General features: G+C 44.8%; 1 long non-coding RNA gene across 1 annotated transcript in view; it reads right to left on the reverse strand.

Annotated features, from left to right (window-relative positions):
* The window catches only part of LOC126499521 (uncharacterized), a 29,705-nt gene that overhangs the window by 1,743 nt on the left and 10,754 nt on the right, over positions 1 to 17,208 (reverse strand). The window lies entirely within an intron of this gene.

Raw genomic sequence — 17,208 nt, forward strand, 5'->3', positions numbered from 1 at the left:
TTTCGCCACACCATGGCCACCCTTTAAATGAGAGTGCTTCTCCAGCCTGTCTGTGTTCTCCACCCTAGCAATGGAAAGGGCTAGAACAAGGAAGTGGCATGAGTCATTTGGCATTGCCACACCTCAGGAAAGTCCCTGTCCCATCCTTCCCCTTGTGCTGGGGTGGCACTTTCTAGCTCTGGGTCACAGGAGCTGAGTTTTCTGTCTACACCCCCAGAGCTTTTCTGTAGATATCCATTTACTTAAAAACAGCAACAACAGAAACAAGGACAGACATACAAATCCCTTGGCTGACTAAGGTAACCCTGGCCCTTCTCACAGGTTAGTTGCTTGGAAGTGGACACGTGTCCTTTTGTTGTCTTTTAGCTTACTCTCTGCTGCTGTCATAAACTCTGATCAGAAACAGCTCAGGCAAGGAAAGGGTTCATTGGCTTACACTTCCAGGTCACAGTTCATCACTGAAGGAAGTCAGGGCAGCAGCTCAAGCAGGAAGCAAAGGAGACACCATGGAGAAATGCTGCTGATTGGCTTGGTCCCTCCAGCCCGTCCAGCCAGCTTTCTCACATAGTCCAGGTCCACCTGCCAGGAGATGGTATCACCTGCAGGGGGCTGAGCCTGTCTGTATCAAAGACATCACAAAATGTCACTCCCTCCCCGCGCCAGTTCCACGGGCCAGTCTGATGGGGGCAATGTTTCAGTTGAGGTTCCTTCCTCTCAGGGGACACTGGGCTGTGTCAAGTTGACAATAAAACTGACCAGCCCACCAGCCTATGTGAGTATGGCTTTTGTCCAAGTGATGGGGGTGGGGTGCACGGGGCGTTGTCTCTGCGAGGAAGATAGACTAAGTTTTATACTTCAGTTTTCAGGGCTGTCTTATCACCGTTCACTGAGGTTCTAAAGGACCACGGTGTGAGATGTCCCTTTAGCCACAGAAAGGTCTTCTGGAGGCGATGAGACTTGGCACAGTGACTGCTCTGGTGTAGGGGAGGCCCCCTCTGAACCATCTCTCTCACTAGGGACAGGAACATGGGAAAGTGTGCACATGGCAAAGGGGTGGTTTCAGTGGTAAACAAATGAGGGTGTTCTAGTTGACAAATTTTTCTTCTAGCACGCTGACTAGACTGCTTAACTGCCTTCAAATATCAGTTGTTTCTGGCAAGAAATGATGTATTAGTCTTTGACTGTTTTTTTTTTTTTTACCTAAATTCTTGTGTATATGCCTATACGCACGAGTGCAGTGCCAGTTGAGGCCAGAAGAGGGCAACCAGTCCCCCAGGGCTGGAGTTACGAGTTGTCAACTGCTGGACAAGGGAGCTGGGAACCAAACTGAGGTCCTCTGGAAGAGCAGTACATGACCTCGCCTGCTGAATTGCTTCTCTAGCCCCAAACTCTTATTTAGAATTCTTGGCTTGCGATGAGCCCGTCTCCTCCACTGCTTTAAAGACTGCCTTTCAGGACTCTGATTGCAGCACAGTCTCACTCTGAATCTCTTTGTGTTGCTTTAATTTACTGAGATTCTTGGATGTGCCAGTTAGTGTATTTCATCATATTTGGAAAAATTTGGGTCACTATGTTCTTCAGAATTTTTCTTCCATTTTCAGACGAATCCAGGAGGGCTTCGAATTTATACTTTCCCTCCCCCTAACTCCTGAGTTTTGAAACTATAGATGTGTGGCACAATACTGGGCTTATTCTCTATCTTTATTATCATTGTTGCTCTTAAAATCCATCTTCTCTCCTCCGGAACTTCATAGGATATATGTGTGTGTGTGTGTGTGTTCGTGGCCTGTATTTCCCATTTTAGTCTCTCTGACACATAACAATCTCAATTGAATTATCGAATTCACTGATTTCCCTTTTCAGTAGTTCCCATGTTTGTTAATCCAATCAAGTGACTTAAAATTTTTATTAGATTTGCTCATTGTATTTTACATGTTGAATGTTTCCCCTGATGTATGTACCTATTCTACGTGTGTGTGCGCATGTGCGCACGTGTGCGCATGTGTGGTGCTTGCAGAAGGAATTGGATGCCCTGGAACCTGAGTTATGGGTGCTCAGACTCGCCATGTGCTTGCGTCTCACAGACCCTTACAGACCTCTCATTTCTCAGTTGTGCACCAGCCGGCTTCCTACTAGTCCCAAGCAGCCACAGTGTCTGGGACAGACGCCACACTGAGAGTTGTCTCTGGTGCTTGATTGGTGATTTCTCCGTTGGGGACAAAGTCTCGATATGTTTGCTCAGCCTGTTTTCAAATTCTTTTTTTTAATTTCTTTTTATTTATTCTTTGTGTCTTTCACACCACGCGTCTGCTCCCATTCATTTCTCATCACTCCATATCCACCCTCTGCCCTTGCAACCTTCCCCTCACAATAAAATAAAATTTAAGGTAAAATAAAATAAAAAATTTTGTCACAGAGGCTGTCGTGTGACACGGTGAACAACGGAGCAAAGCCTTCCCTTCATTTATCTTTTCTTGCAAGTGTTCACTGCAGGGTCATTGGTCTGGTTCAGGCCTCTGGTTTCTGATACACTATTGGTGCTGGGCCCTCACTGGGGCTCCTCTTAGATATCCTGTTCTTGCTCTACGTCAGGGAGAACCTGCAGCTGTGGGTCTGCAGGATCGGCCCTTTCATGTGCTCCCGAAGATCACAGATGGGGTGGATGTTTGGGTGGGCCAACTCATAACCCTGATTCTGGGCCTGGGTAGTTACAGGTTGGTCAGCCCGCCCGTTCTTCCCTGTCTTCACCATCATTGCTTGCTTGTTTACCGCTTGCCTGGATGAGCAAGGGGGCAGGGCCAACCTCCCTACTCTTACGACCTCAGGGCCAGCTTTCCTACCTGCTATGAGTGGCTAGAGGCGGCAGATGAGGGGGCGGGACCAGATCTCCCAAGCTCCTGTTCTCTACTGCGGCTCATCTGTTGGTGTGGGAAGTCCTTCTGTATATGTGTTGCTTTTATTGGTTAATGAATAAGGAAGCTGTTTTGGCTAGTGGCTTAGCAAAATAGAGCTGGGGAGGCCGGGAGAACTAAACAAAATTCTGGGAGAAGCCATGTAGCCCTGCCAGAGACAGATGCCAAAATTTTGCCCGGTAAGCCTCAGATTAACAGAGATCGGTTAATTTAAAATATGAGTTAGCCAAAAATACATTTAAGCTATTGGTCAAACAGTATTACAAATAATATGGTTTCTGTATGATTATTTTGGTTCTGGGCAGCCGAAAACAAACAAGCAGCCTCCTACAACAACCTGTGCCCCATAGCCAGCCCTGTCGTGCTTCCCGGATGAGGTACGGGGCTGCTTTCCTTAGTGTTGGAGCCGGTCAGCTCCTTCCCCATCTGAAGGTGGTAGTGGGAAGGAGGGAGGGCATCTTTCCCTCACCGCCACCACCACACCAGGTGAGGGAAGCAGTACCAGCTGTGCCCCTTTCATGCCCTCTGGGCTGGCTCACCCGCATCCCTGCACGGGTGAGGTGCAGGACCCATTCTCCCGAGTACCTGTTGGGTCAGGCCCCGCACCTACGCCACTACATGGCAGATACGAGGGATGCCACCTGCCCTCCCGTTCTCACCCCTCAGGGCCAAATAGGGTCAGCTCTATCGTGCAGCTCAGCTGAGGTGTAAGATCCTCTCCCCTGAGTACTTCAGCCCGTGAGTAGCAGGATTGGTCCTTCCTAGTGTTGCAGCCAGTGAGGGGCGGGGCCTACTCTGTAGAGCCCTATCCTCCTGGCCTTCCTTGGTATCAGGAGCTGCCACCTACATCATCACAGACTAAGGCTGCATCAGGGCTATGAACCCAGATATGGGTCCCAGCAGCAGCCCAGGCCCAGACATCACCATGGCCCTGGGTGGCAATCAAGCCACCCGCCTCAGCCCGCTTCTCACTGCTTTCGCCTCTTCAGATACGTATCTGTCTACTGGAAATGAGCCAGTCTCTCTCTCTCTCTCTCTCTCTCTCTCTCTCTCTCTCTCTCTCTCTCTCTCTCTCTCTCTCTTCTCTCGTTTTCCTTGCAGCCTGGGGCAGACCACTTGCATGTGGGGCTCTTTGTCCCTCTCAGTCCGTCATTTGTTTTCAAGTTCTTAAGCTATGTGTCCCCACTCAGCATTATGGGCAGTTGCAACTAGATGGACCACTGAACCTGGATTGTCATTGATTCTTTTTTTTTTTTTTTAACTGAGTATAGGGCTGTTGTCTGTGATATCTAAAGGTAGAGACAAGTCCCCTGAAATTGGAAATTGGAAAAGACAAGCAGCGGCACAGGTAAATTCTTATCCATAGCGGGGTTTTGGGGAAGTTTCCAGTCCTCTCTTTCCTCTCCAGTGGCTATCAGTGTGACACAAACCAGCGTCACCTGGGAGGAGAAAAACCTCACTTTCAGATTGGCCTTTGGATGTGTCTGTGGGGGCACCTTCTTGGTTGCTAATTGTTATCGGAGGACCCAGCCCACTGTGGGCACTGACTTTCCTAAGTAGATGGGCCTGGCTTGCATCACAAAGGTAGCTAGGTGAGCAAGAACAAGGAAATCAGGAAGTAGCATTCCTCTCTGGTCCTGCTTCAGTTCCTGCCTCCTTGAGGTGCCTGCCTCCAATTCCTCTCCTGGTTTTCCCTGGTGATGACAGACTATGATTTGTAAGATGAAATAAGCCCTTTCTTTCCTCCTCAAGTGGCTTTCGGCCAGTGTTTTATCTCAACGACAAAACCAAAGTAGGACAGCATCCATGTCTTCGGGGATCTTGGTTGATAGCACTCCTTGCAGCCAGAGAGTTGGGAGGAGAAGGGTTAGCGTCAAGTAAAAACGCCATGAAGCATCCTTCAAACCAAGATTCAGTCATACATACATACAAAACAATATTGCAGCACTTTAGTTTCTAGGGCTCAAAAAAAAATCTGATTTTGATAATCTTGCCACAGATTCCATAGCTTTTATGGGAAAGCATGTCATTGGCATTTTTATCCTGCCATCCAAGAATTACACCCCATTTTAGGAGAATATAGAATGTTGGAAGATTATTTTTAATATAAAGTAAAGTCATAAAATACAAAATCATAAAAGTACTTAATGAATCTATGTCTAAGATTTTATTTAAGAAATTCTTAAGATGTTCATAAATTTTAAGACTTACAGAATTGTTTGTAAGTCAAAAGACAATTAAAAATACACATTCACATAGGCAGTAAGAATGCTGTCATAGGAAAATTTTATAAGTAGATGCATACTTGGTAACACTTAAAACCAAATAATCAATTGTAGTTTTTTAAAAATTTATTTATTTATTATATATACAGTAGTCTGCCTACATATATCCTATAGGCCAGTAGAGGGCACCAGATCTCATTACAGATGGTTGTGAGCCACCATGTGGTTGCTGGGAATTGAACTCAGGACCTCTGGTAGAGCAGTCAGTGCTCTTAACCTCTGAGCCACCTCTCCAGCCCTCAATTGTAGTTTTTTATGTTATAAAGAAAAATGGTATTTTTTTCCCTCAGTGTTGGAGGCTCAGGGGGCTGACGTGTGGCTGGTGAGGGCCCCTTGGTTGAGTCATGCCGTAAATGACATGATAGAATTACAAGGGAGAGGCAGAGGTCATGGGGCAAGAGAACTAGCAAGCAGGGAGGGGCCAGACATGTTCTTTATGCCCACTGCACTTCTGGGAACAACCAGTGTTCCAGGAAAATTCTGTTAATTACCTTTGAGGGTAGTACCTAATACTCCCTTGGAACCCCACTTCCTCCATCAATCAATCATCTCTTCTACCACCTTACAGAGAGTTAACCATCCTCACACATGAACTCCGAGTGCTGAATGAGACATTCACACTACATCCAAACTACAGAACTCCCTGGTCTGGTTCTACTGTGATCAGTAGGACTTTGTTCCCCAAAGACCAGCATATCCTAATTCCTAGAACTTAAGACTATCTTGTCACAGAGAAAAAGAGATAAGGCAGATGGGATCAAGTTAAGAACTCTGAGATGGGGACTCTGTAGGTCGTCTAGGGTCCGTTGTCACCACCAGGTCCTCATCAGAAGGAGGCAGAAGGCTCAGCATCAGAGAGGGTGCGGGGCTGTGCAGCTGGCTTTGGAGAGGGAAGAAAGGGTTATCCCGGGCCTCCAGAAGTTGGAAGAGGCAGAGCGTAGGTGCCTCGTGGAGCCTGTAGGCTTGATCAACAGTGCGCCAGCTGGACTGTAGCCCAGCGAGGCCGATCTCTGACTTTGCTCCGGTTTTAAGAGTGGATTTTCACAGGTTCACGCTATTAATGACCAGTCACCCTGGCAGGTATAGGAAACTCCCGGGGAGTTAGAGGTGGAGGGCTGAGGGCTCACATCAACGTCCCACGGCTCACGTGACAAGTTAGCTCTGCTGAGGGCCCTGAAGCTGGGAGTTTTCTCGAGATATAGGGCTCAAGTCTTTCTAGTTTGCCTCTGTTCCAGTAGCTGGGCCTCTGGGCAAGATAAACTTGAAGCGTCAGGATGACGATTGTGGTGTTAAAAGTGACTATCTTTTATTAAAAAAAAAAAGTTAGTAAAACTATGGCTCATCGAATTTGCTGGCAACGGTTGCTTTCATATTGGTCACCTGGACAGAACCTGGGCCCCTAATCAATTGCATTTTAAGGGGTTCAGTTCATTCTTTTCTTCGGTGCAGCGACACACTCACGGCTATCAGCTCTAAGAATCACTAGAGTGTTGTAAAGTAGGTGAAAGGCAATAAAAGGCTGTAAAGGTAGCCTAGAAGACCAGACTGGACGCACAAGAATCTCTGTGGTGTGTATCAAAGTCTCTTGGTTTCCCCTGATAAGGGAATGGAGACGTGATTGAGCGGGGAGGATTCACACACCCCAATTTGAGGCTGAACCCGTGACTGAAGCAGCAGAGTAGAGCAGAGCAGGGTACAGGGATCACGTTCAGCACTCCTGGCTTAAGGAGCTTTCCTGGATCCATTGCGGGCCATAAAGTCATCCCTGCCTCAGACTCTTCTGTCTAAGGTAAAGGATGAAGGCCAGGTCATTGGTGGGTGTGTTTGGGGGGGGGGGCTCCTCACATCGTGCCCCTTGGAATAACGGCAGCGACAAGAATTTTTGATAAACGCAGACCCTTAACCCCGCTGAATCAGAAACTCGAGGGTGGATCATAGACCTCTGGGTGACTCTGAAGAAGATAAATTTTGAGAGCCACTGAATATAACTTCCTATAAGAGAGAGTGTTGATATCGGGGTGGCTTATTTAGCTACTGTGGGACGTATCTGTGACATGTTTTTCTGAAGTTGTATGGCACAGATTCTACCTCTGTGTAAAAGGAGAAAGCTCAATCGAAGCTGTATTTTATATTAGAAGGAAGAAATTATTAACTACATATCCAGAACTCATGGCCTATCAACCTCGTGGGTCCATTTGCTGTCCAAGAAACCTCCATCTAGTAGGTAGTTACTTCAATATAGCCAATCCAAAGAAAGCTCGAAGAAGAATTTTTCAAACATTTTATACAGGTAGATGCTTTTCCCTGGTCATCCTAGAGGGTGCTAATGTAGATTCCCAAGGCCTTCATGTGGAAATTGTTTGGTCTGTATCTTCACCCTCAAAGGCAGAAGGCACTGTAGGGCACGTCTGGGATGCTGTGGTCACTATCATTTCCTTGTAGGTCGTAGTCACGTGGCAGCTTTGATTTTGAACATTATTTAGATCTTGCTTATGAGTACGCCTTCTGCACTATTTTGTCTCCACTCATTTTTTTTTTTTTTTTTTTTTTTTTTTTTTTTTTTGTGGAAACTTTTTCTCCTTGACCCCATCTGATTGACCATTACCAAGGTGATCGTTTCTGCTCTGGCCCCCTGGCTGTCTTTGAGAACCTTATTACTAACTTATTTTTAGGTCTTGGGCTCTCTCCTGCCGCTTCCTTTTTCCCACCGAGACTTTCCTGCAGTTCTCTCTTCCTGGAAATGCAGAATCGTTCCCATCCATTTCCAGCCTGCCTTCATTCCTCTTTCCCCGAAGAGTGGTTTGCTGTGTGGTTTCTGCTTTTGCACTAATATTATGACAAGGTCTGGGGCAATTCTTGGAAGACCTTAGGAGACATAAGAAGCAAACAGTTTTAAGTTCCTTAAGCTACTCAGGACTGTCAGTTCTCCAAAGTTGGACATCCTAAGCCTTTCATCAGTTGTAGGAAGCGGCTGGGGCTGGAGGGGTAGACTGAGAATCGTTTTCTGTGTAATACAGTTTCCTAGTAGTTAAAAAAATGTATATCCTGTCAATATGAAAATAACTTTATTGTATTAGACTTTAGACATCTGGTTGTCAAAAGCCTAGAGCTGTAAGGCTGAGCAAACACAGAAAGCACACACACCGGAGTTTCTTCGGAGCTTATTTCCTTATTGGCTGCTCTCAGGATGGAGATGAAGGATCGCTCTGGTGGCGGTCACAGCGCTTGTAAAGGGACCTTGTCCTTTCAGTATCCTTATGATTCACTGAGATGACAAGGTATAGCTTTAAGTGCAGATGTTTTTTCCTATTAAAGAAGATGAAATGACATTTTCCTCCCAAAGAGTAGATCAGGTTTCTCAGATAGCAAGAACTCATCATTGGGAAATGAAAATGGTTTTGAGTGATCTAGTCATATGTATGTATGTATGTATGTATGTATGTATGTATGTATGTATGTATGTATTTCCTCCCTGGAGGAAGAAGATAGAGGAAAAGTTAGTCTGACAAAGATGTATTTAGCTTGTTCTGTGGTAGGAAGGCAGTGTGCAGGATCTGAAATCGCATACTGTCAAAAGTCGCGATTTTTCTTCTGTAAAATAAGTATAAGCCTCTTGAGTTATTAGTCTCTAAGATGATAGAATTCCCCAAATATTCCTGAATGTTCCTTCCTTGTGCATGTTCACAGTCAGATCTACCCATAAAAAAAAAATGTGGCCCTGATGCCCTAAAGCGTGACTCACACAAAAGGGAAGTGAGAACGACGGCCATGGGAAAGGAATGCAATACAAAGAAGCTCAGTGTGTCTAGCAGAGGGACCATCAAAGCTTCTCAGAAACAGCCCGCGCATGACGTCGGCGCAATCCCCCAGTGGAGAGCAGAAGGGCTTGCCAGCGTTCCAGAGTCGACTCAAGCTTCCAGGAAGTTCCGCAACTCTGTATTTCTGCTTGTCTGTTGGCCATAAAAGGCTGTTTAAAAATAAAATATCAAGGAAACTCACTCAGCCTGTCTCTAAAATGAGTAAGAGCTGTGTCTGATGACCTGTGCCCATAAAGCAATCTCTTAGGATGCCTAGCAGGAAGACCCCTGCAAGTTTAAGACCACCGGGTGCTACATAGGGAATTCTGGGCCATCCTGGGCTAGAGAGCATGACCCCGACTCAAACTACCAAAAGCCAACCAAACAAAAGAGCAACCAACCAAACAAACAAAAAACCCCAAATCAATTAATGGATAAAATGGCAAGTAATATTTTCCTTTTTCAAGTCTGCTTTACACATGGGGTCTGTTGAAAAGGCTTGATTGCTGCGCACTGAAGGGATTGGGATACATGCCTGTAGTTCCAGCACTTGGGAGGCTGAAGCAGGAGGGTTGCAAATTCAAGGGCAGCCTGGGCTACTGAGTGGGTTCTAAGTTGGCCTAGGCCCTATCTTGAGAACTTATCTTAAGAACAAACGTAAGTAAGACAAAAACTGAAAGACCTTGAGCCCAGGTGCACAGTAGGGTCATTGCTGGTGCCGAGATGGCTCATCTTTCGTTGCCTCCCATTGCTGTTTATGCTTCCATTTGATTATGTTTCTAGACCCTTTGATTTAATCTGTGATACGTAAAAGGATGAAATATTTTACTATCTTCAGGTTGCTGTTTAAATTAAAATTTGAGCTACGAACAAATAAATGTAAAATCAATTTGACATACAGCTAAAGGACACCTGTGTTTTAGGTGTGCACGCTGCCTGCTCTCATGCCGTGATCCACAGCTTAGACCATGGGCTCCATGGCAGGCTTGGGAGGAGCCCTCAGGGGTCCCTTTCTCTATTGTAATAGATTGCTAATGATGTTCCTTAAGGCATCATCCTTTTCCCTCAGGTGTTTTCCTCCAGGTTTAGTTTATATACCACTCAAGAGCCATTGCTCAATAGTATGTTTGCAATGTATAACCCATTTTTGAACAGGAAGAACTTATTTGGAGGCAAAGGAGCAGATATTATCGTATTTTTACAAGCTCCCTATCTGACGTCCATCTGTATTACAGAGTCCATTTTCTGACAGGCATAAAATATACACGTTAGCTTTCGGTCTCTGATAAAATCCTCCACACAATCAATTTGAAGAAGGAAAAGCTGGTTTGGCTCTTGGTTTTGGCCAGCAGTCACTTGGCTCTGTCACTTTAAGTGTGTGGTGAGAACAGAAGGTTCCAAAAGGTATACAAGGTAGAGGATGCTTCTTCACCTCATGGCAGCTGGGAAGCAAAGAATGGGAAGAAGGGACCAGAGTCCCAGCGTCCCAGGGAACCCCTCCAATAGCTCAGTTAATAACCCAGTGTCCTTACACTAGGGCCTCCTTCCCAGAGGTTCAGAGCACCGGAGGCTGCCACCCAAGCCCTGAGGGTATTGACATTTGGGGGAAATTTAAGGTAAAACCATAATAAAATCTAGCCCCAAGTAATATTAAACTTTCATCCCTCATCCAGATTAGACTTAACTCCATTTTCCCATGGTCAGGTTTGCCAAGCTTGGGAATCTGAAGAGGGAAGAGGAACTGTGTGCAGCTTCTTCTCTCTTCCCCTCCATTTTCCCCTCCCACTGACCTTCTGCTCTCTCTTGTGCTTCCAGATGAGGACTCAGGGGCATGGGGAAGACGAAAAGAGTGACACAGTCTTGAGCGGCATTGTTGCAAACGAGTGTTTCTAGCCCCCAGGAGACATTTTTCTCACATCCTGCGCTTTCCACAGCGTGGTCTGTGGGAACAGCTGTCACACTATCTCACCGGTTTGGAGCATCAGATCCTTTGGTTGTGAAGATCTGTGCCACAGATGGCTGTTCATGCTCACTGCTTAGCTGTCCTGTGTGACAGAGCACCTCTCAACGTCTCTTCTTAGGTTCCACTGTCCTGTTAGGCAGACCGCTTCCACAGACTCTTTTCCCAGATATCTCAGAGACGACTGCCTTCCATTTACCCTAGAGCGCACTCAACACCTGACCAGATAAATCTCAAGCCTAGGCCCTTTCTCCACACTGCTGAGGAGAGAACCTCAGCAAACCTTAGCACAGACTTTGCCAGGTGAGAATGAGACATGTATTGTTTGCCCCTTGAGTTTCCTCCTGAGGCGTGAACCTCAAATCCCAAAGTTTCTGGCTGTTCCTAAACACCCTTGCCACTACTGTACCAGTGGGCACATCTTGCTGGCTTGTTATTGTGGCTGCACAGGTGGATGAGGCTGTTAGTGACTTTTCTCCTTTAGCCACCTGCATGACATGTTGTAGCTCCATGACAGCCATGCAGGAAGCAAGCCGCTTTCGGCTCGGTTTCAGTTTGATTGCTCCACGACCTGTGACCGAAGCACGATGCTTTCAGAAATAGAGTCTTTTTATTTAGTTATGATGGGCAACTAAGAGAAATGACGATAGCCTGTGTTGCTTTGGGAGCATCTGGGGACTCCTTGACAATCAACTCATAGAGAAGCATCCCCTACCTAGCACCGGAATTTTTGCTTAATTAATCCATGGCTCCTCAATACTCATATTTACATCCTCGTATTGACACTACCCTCAACCTCTGTTAGAGAGATTTTTTTTTATTGTAGAGAGCAGTGGTTAATGTGGATTCATAACTGGTTGACGTGCTAAGAATCAGGGATAGTGGAGTGTATGGTCCCAAACGGAGTCATTTATATTACTCCTTCCTAGGATCAGGGGAGGTTGTGGAAGACGAGCAGAAGGAATGGATGAACCAAAGGACTGGGGGAGCTGTATTGTAAAAGCAGGGTTTTGAACATGGCATGGCCATTGTACTCATGAGCTCAGTGCAGTTGTGATCACCAGTACAAGGCCTCCAGGAAGACTGAGCCTGTCAATATTTAGTCACGGAGGAGGGAAGGCTCACATGGTCCGTGCTGGAGACAGTTAACGGTGGTGAGGGGAAGGGAAGGTCAAAGACTTGAAGATCACTTTTAAAAATAGATTAGCAGAAACGGGGATGAAGACAATTGATCTCTGACATATCCTATCTTATCCACTCACTCTTTTCTTTTTTCTATTTTTTTTGGTAGTGTTTTATATCTATCCCTTATTTATCTAACCACCTGTGTCCCTCAGCGTTAACAAACACGTAGACAAAGATGCACACACACACACATATATATATATAGACGTCTAAATATTGTCCAGATTTTTTACAACTAATAAAAACCCATATATTTTGTCTTTGCCAGTGACATCATTTATCAACAATATTAACTTTTTTTATCCAAAAATGAGAAGGGTTTCATAAAGCCTAGACTTTCATTTTATAAAAGCTAAGCTCCTTCCTCTTTTGTCACCTTTCAAAATCATGTGTGCTTGATGAATCAAGCTGTGCAAAGCGTTTAGCCTATGAGATGCTCCTAGCTCCTTCCAGCCCAAGGCACCAGTGATGTCAGGCTAGAGTCTCGCAACAGAAAGGCAGCAGAGACTCATCTTGCCTGCTGGTTGTCAAAACAGGCCTTTCAGTTATCCTAGCTTCCTCACGGCACTTTGATGCTCTAATTCTTACTCTTTTTAAAAACACTACTGGGGTATGATTGACATACAAAGAGCTGCACACAATTAATGTGTCTATCTAATTTGCTGAGGGTGGAAAAAAGTCAATGGCTGTGAGACTGTAGTCATAATCAATGCTGTAAATCTATCAGCCCCCAAAAGTTTCCTCCTCTCTCCTTACTTTTATCTTTGATGGTAGAAATCATTAATATAAAAATACGTCTTTCTAGCAAATTTTTATATTTATAATTATATTATATGAAATAAAAAGGCTACGCATCTTTCTTTGGTCAGTTCCCTCTGGCCTTGTTCTCAAGAATGTTCTTTCTAGTTTCTGGAAAGCTCTCCCCAGGTTTGCCTTCCCAGTGCCAATGTGTATGTCCATCTCAGTACTTAGGCATACTTTGAAATTATCCATTTTAGATCCGAGATTTTTGGTCTTATGCGCAAGAGCCAGATCCTAAATTTCTTTGCCCCTCACCACAGTCCCGTCACTTCTAGTGTTCAGTAGAGCTCATCTAATAAAGATAAATAGATAAGATTGATAGATATTCTTAATTACATTTGGCAGCTGAGAGTACAAAGGCTAATCAGGAATGGCCAGAGGAACTTTGTAATCTGCGGCGGCCATTTGATTCTTTTAACATTTTTTTTTTAAACACGGGACTGTATGTATGCGAGGCCGACACAGAACTCACTGGGCATTCAAGGGTGACCCTTCTGATCCTTTCATCGTCCCCGTCACAGCGTTGCCATGTTCAGTTTGTTATGCTGGGGACTGAGCCTAAAGCTTCAAGCATGTCACATGAGCCCTCTACCAAATGAATTGTATCTGAAGCCTGCCATCTGGTCTCTTTTATAGCTACCTGCTGTTTCAGCAGGACAGCAGCACATAGAAAAATATGTAAAATATGGGCGTGGCCTCATTCCAACAAAATTTCATTCATAAACCAGATGGCACACAGCCTTGGTCCCGGGGCTCTAGGCTGCCAATTCTTAGGCTAAGCTTGTGCAAAAGTGTTTTGTTGACTTGACCTAATTCCACACCTAGACTTATATGTGGTTGGCAGAAGGCAAAGTATTTTTCTTATTTGATTGGTCGTATTTTAGGGTGAACTAGTAATCTCGACAGTGTTCTCGTAGCCTAAAGATTTGAAGATCAATGAAAATTGAGTAGTTTACTGCCACAAGGTACCTTCTTCACCAAGAAAAAGCAAAATTAAACCCTACCACTCCAATGCATTGTGAGTGGGACGTTGTAATTAATATTAATTGTTTAGCTAAATAATAGTGTTTAAAAGAACAATCCGTTCCCTTTGGATCTCCAAGGTCAACAAAGAAGGTAGACCATTTCTTGGACAAGAATGACATGCTTCATAAAACTGTAACACTGGCTTGGCTTTGCCTGTGAGAGGAAGTGCTCCTTTGCTCATTGATTTATGTTCATCTGAATTCTCCTGAGTCAAGACCTCTTTTCCCAGAATTTCTTGACAGCAAGGACTTCATCAGTCAGGCCAACCTTCTCTAAAGCCTCTTATGCTCCAGGCTGAATCCTTGCTCATAAAGGCTCCTTCCCATCAGGATGTGGGGGCGGTGGGAGGACAGATTACAAGAATTTTAAGGCTCCTATCAGTCCTCAAATTTACACGCATTCTTCTCTTTTTGGAAGCCACCTTCTTCATCCAGTTCCCATAAGGCTTTGGAGCACATTTTAAGTTGAAATGAGCTTCTCCTTTTCTGACCCCCATTACTCCCAGTCATAGCTCCAGTCCATATGCCAGGTTTATCTTGAATGCTAAGCTGATTTTTATAGCTTCCTTTTCATTCTGTGTCACCCTTCACTGGAACCTCACATAATCTCCTATGCTGCTTTAGATGCTTGTTTGCACAAAATGGAAGTTTGATCAGGAGGAGACTATGGCCAGAGGGTGAGCAGGGCATGAGAATAAGGTGCCAAGGCAACAGCTTTTAGCATGGGACTAGGAATGAGGAACAAGGACGACCTTGCCTTTGGATCACCCATCGTCCCAAAGCGCTAGGTTTTCAGTTGTACCCTGAACAAAAGGTAGGATTTGGGTCACTTTTGCGGGTCAGGAAACCTGAAAGGAAAACACCTTATCATCCTGACCTAAGTGGAGATGAACAGGACAGGTGGGCATCCCTGTGAGAAGAAGCAACTGTGAACCTGTCATCATGGTGCACATAGCTTGGTCTCTGGTGTTTATTCTTTATAACTTTTTAAAAATTACTTCTTTATTAATAAATTCCATCATCTCAAAATGGAGTAAGGAAAACCCCACAGAGTTACTGTAGAGATAAGAGAATGTATATAATACTTATGAAATTATGATCTGTTGCACCAAAACAACACGATGCTGAGGGATCTCTTAATTTAATAAAGACCTCTTCAAAATCACATGATGGTGAGTCACATGACAGTACATCATCCAGAAAAGAGTCAAGGGGGAGATCTTCCTGAAAGAGCACCATGTATCTATCATGTCAATCAATCTTTGCACTTATCACATTCTTCCTAGTCTGAATATTGTCACTCTTTAAAGAATCAATCCAAATATCTTCTCCTCCAAAATTTCAAGATGTTTTTGAGGCATGATCATGCAATGTAGCCTGTGCTTGCTTTGAACTCATATGTATGCCCATATGTCTGGCTTTGAACTTGATAACCTGTTCCCTCTGCTTCCTGGATGAATTGAGGGGAAATGGAGAAGATGCATGAAGAGGTAAATTGTGAATGGTAGGCTAGATCAGATTATGTATACAATCGTTAAAGTTTAACTTTAGCCCCCACCCTCCACCCTCCACTCCACCTCCACCACACATTTTCTCTAGCTAGACTCTGCCATACAAAGATTCCACAACCTCTCCAAACAGCACCACCCACTGGAGACAGACAGGGTGAACAATGAGCCTGTGAAGGATGTATCGCATTCAAACCTCTGCAAGGCCTGTGCTGTGCTATCCTATATGCTGCTGTTTCTCATCCTTGCCTTGGTTCTTTTTTGTTATTAAGACATTTGGTTTTGTGGTGGTTTGAATGAAAATGGCCCCATAGGCTCAGGGATTGGTACTGTTAGCAGATGTGGCCTTGTATGAGGTGTGGCCTCATTGGAGGAAGTGTGTTACTGGAGGCAGGCTTTGAGGTTTCAGACACTCAAGTCAGGCCCAGTGTCTCTCTCTTTTCCTGTTGTCTACTGATCGAGTGTAGACCTCTCAGCTCCTCTCCAGTGCCACATCTGCCTATGTGCTGGAATGCTTCCTACCAAGGTCACAGTGAACTAAACCTCTGAACTGTAAGCCAGCCCCAGTGAAATGTTCTCCTATATAAGAGTTGTGGTCATGTGTAGTAGGAGGCCACTTGTTAGTTTCCTGGCTGTTCAGACTCCCAAAATAATCACACAGAAACTGTATTAATTAAATCACTGCTTGGCCCATTAGCTCTAGCTTCTTATTGGCTAACTCTTACATACAAACTTAACCCATTTCTGTTAATTTGTGTATCACCACGTGATTGTGACTTGCGAGCCAAAGCTTTGGCATTTTTCTCCAGAGGGGCTACATAGCTTCTCCCTACTCTGCCTTCCTTCTCCTAGAATTCCGTTTAGTTTTCCCTGCCTGCCTAAGTTCTGCCCTATCAACAGGTCAAGGCAGTTTCTTTATTCATCAGTGGTATTCACAGCACACAGAAGGAAATCCCACATCTATTATGGTGCCTTTACATAGCAATAAAACTCTAAGACAGTTTTGAAAGCCTCGTTGAGGTCAAGATAGACAGCTTTTGTGGTGTGAAGTCTCCATTTGTAGCACTTGCTGACTTTTCCTTGGGAAGGTAGGTTGTTAGTGTGCTTATCCATGTGTGGACTTATTTTTATTTAATCTCATTGTGACGTGATCTTACAGCTCACCTCGGTAAGAGTTGTACTTGTGTAGCGGAAGCACTAGTGCATCCGAGATGTGCTCCACATTTATGGCTCTGGCCTTGTTAGTTTTTTCTGTTGTTGACTTTTCTGTGTACCCACATTTTAATCACAATAACACTATTTTATTTTAATGTCTTGGGAACAGTACAAATGGGATCCTCACATGAATGTGTTCTTTTTTAATTTTTTTCCCCCCACACTAGTCCCAGGGATGGGGCAAGCCTCCTTGGATAAGCCTCTGGGTGGTGGATGGGGTGTTTAGTTCTGGTCTCACAGATGGGTCTAGCTTGATGCAGAGATCTGCTTCAGCTCCCTGTCTGGAAAAGGTAAACACTGTGAACGTTTTTCTACTTGGACACTAATGTTTTGCTAAGGAGGGCTGACACCCTCTCAGGAGTCTGCTGCATTGGGTCCACTTATCACCCCGATGTTTCTTTCCTACCTTCATCCCTCAGCTCTCTTCTTTCTATCTTTCTTCTTTCTTTGTCCTTTTCCTCCCCTCCCTCTTTCCCTTCTTCCCCTCCCTCTCTGTTTCTCAGGGTCTCACGTGCCCAAG

Source organism: Alexandromys fortis, unplaced genomic scaffold (genome assembly GCF_014885135.2).
Source record: "Alexandromys fortis isolate MF-2015 unplaced genomic scaffold, M_Fortis_MF-2015_v1.1 scaffold_11, whole genome shotgun sequence".
In the NCBI taxonomy this organism is placed as follows: domain Eukaryota; kingdom Metazoa; phylum Chordata; class Mammalia; order Rodentia; family Cricetidae; genus Alexandromys; species Alexandromys fortis.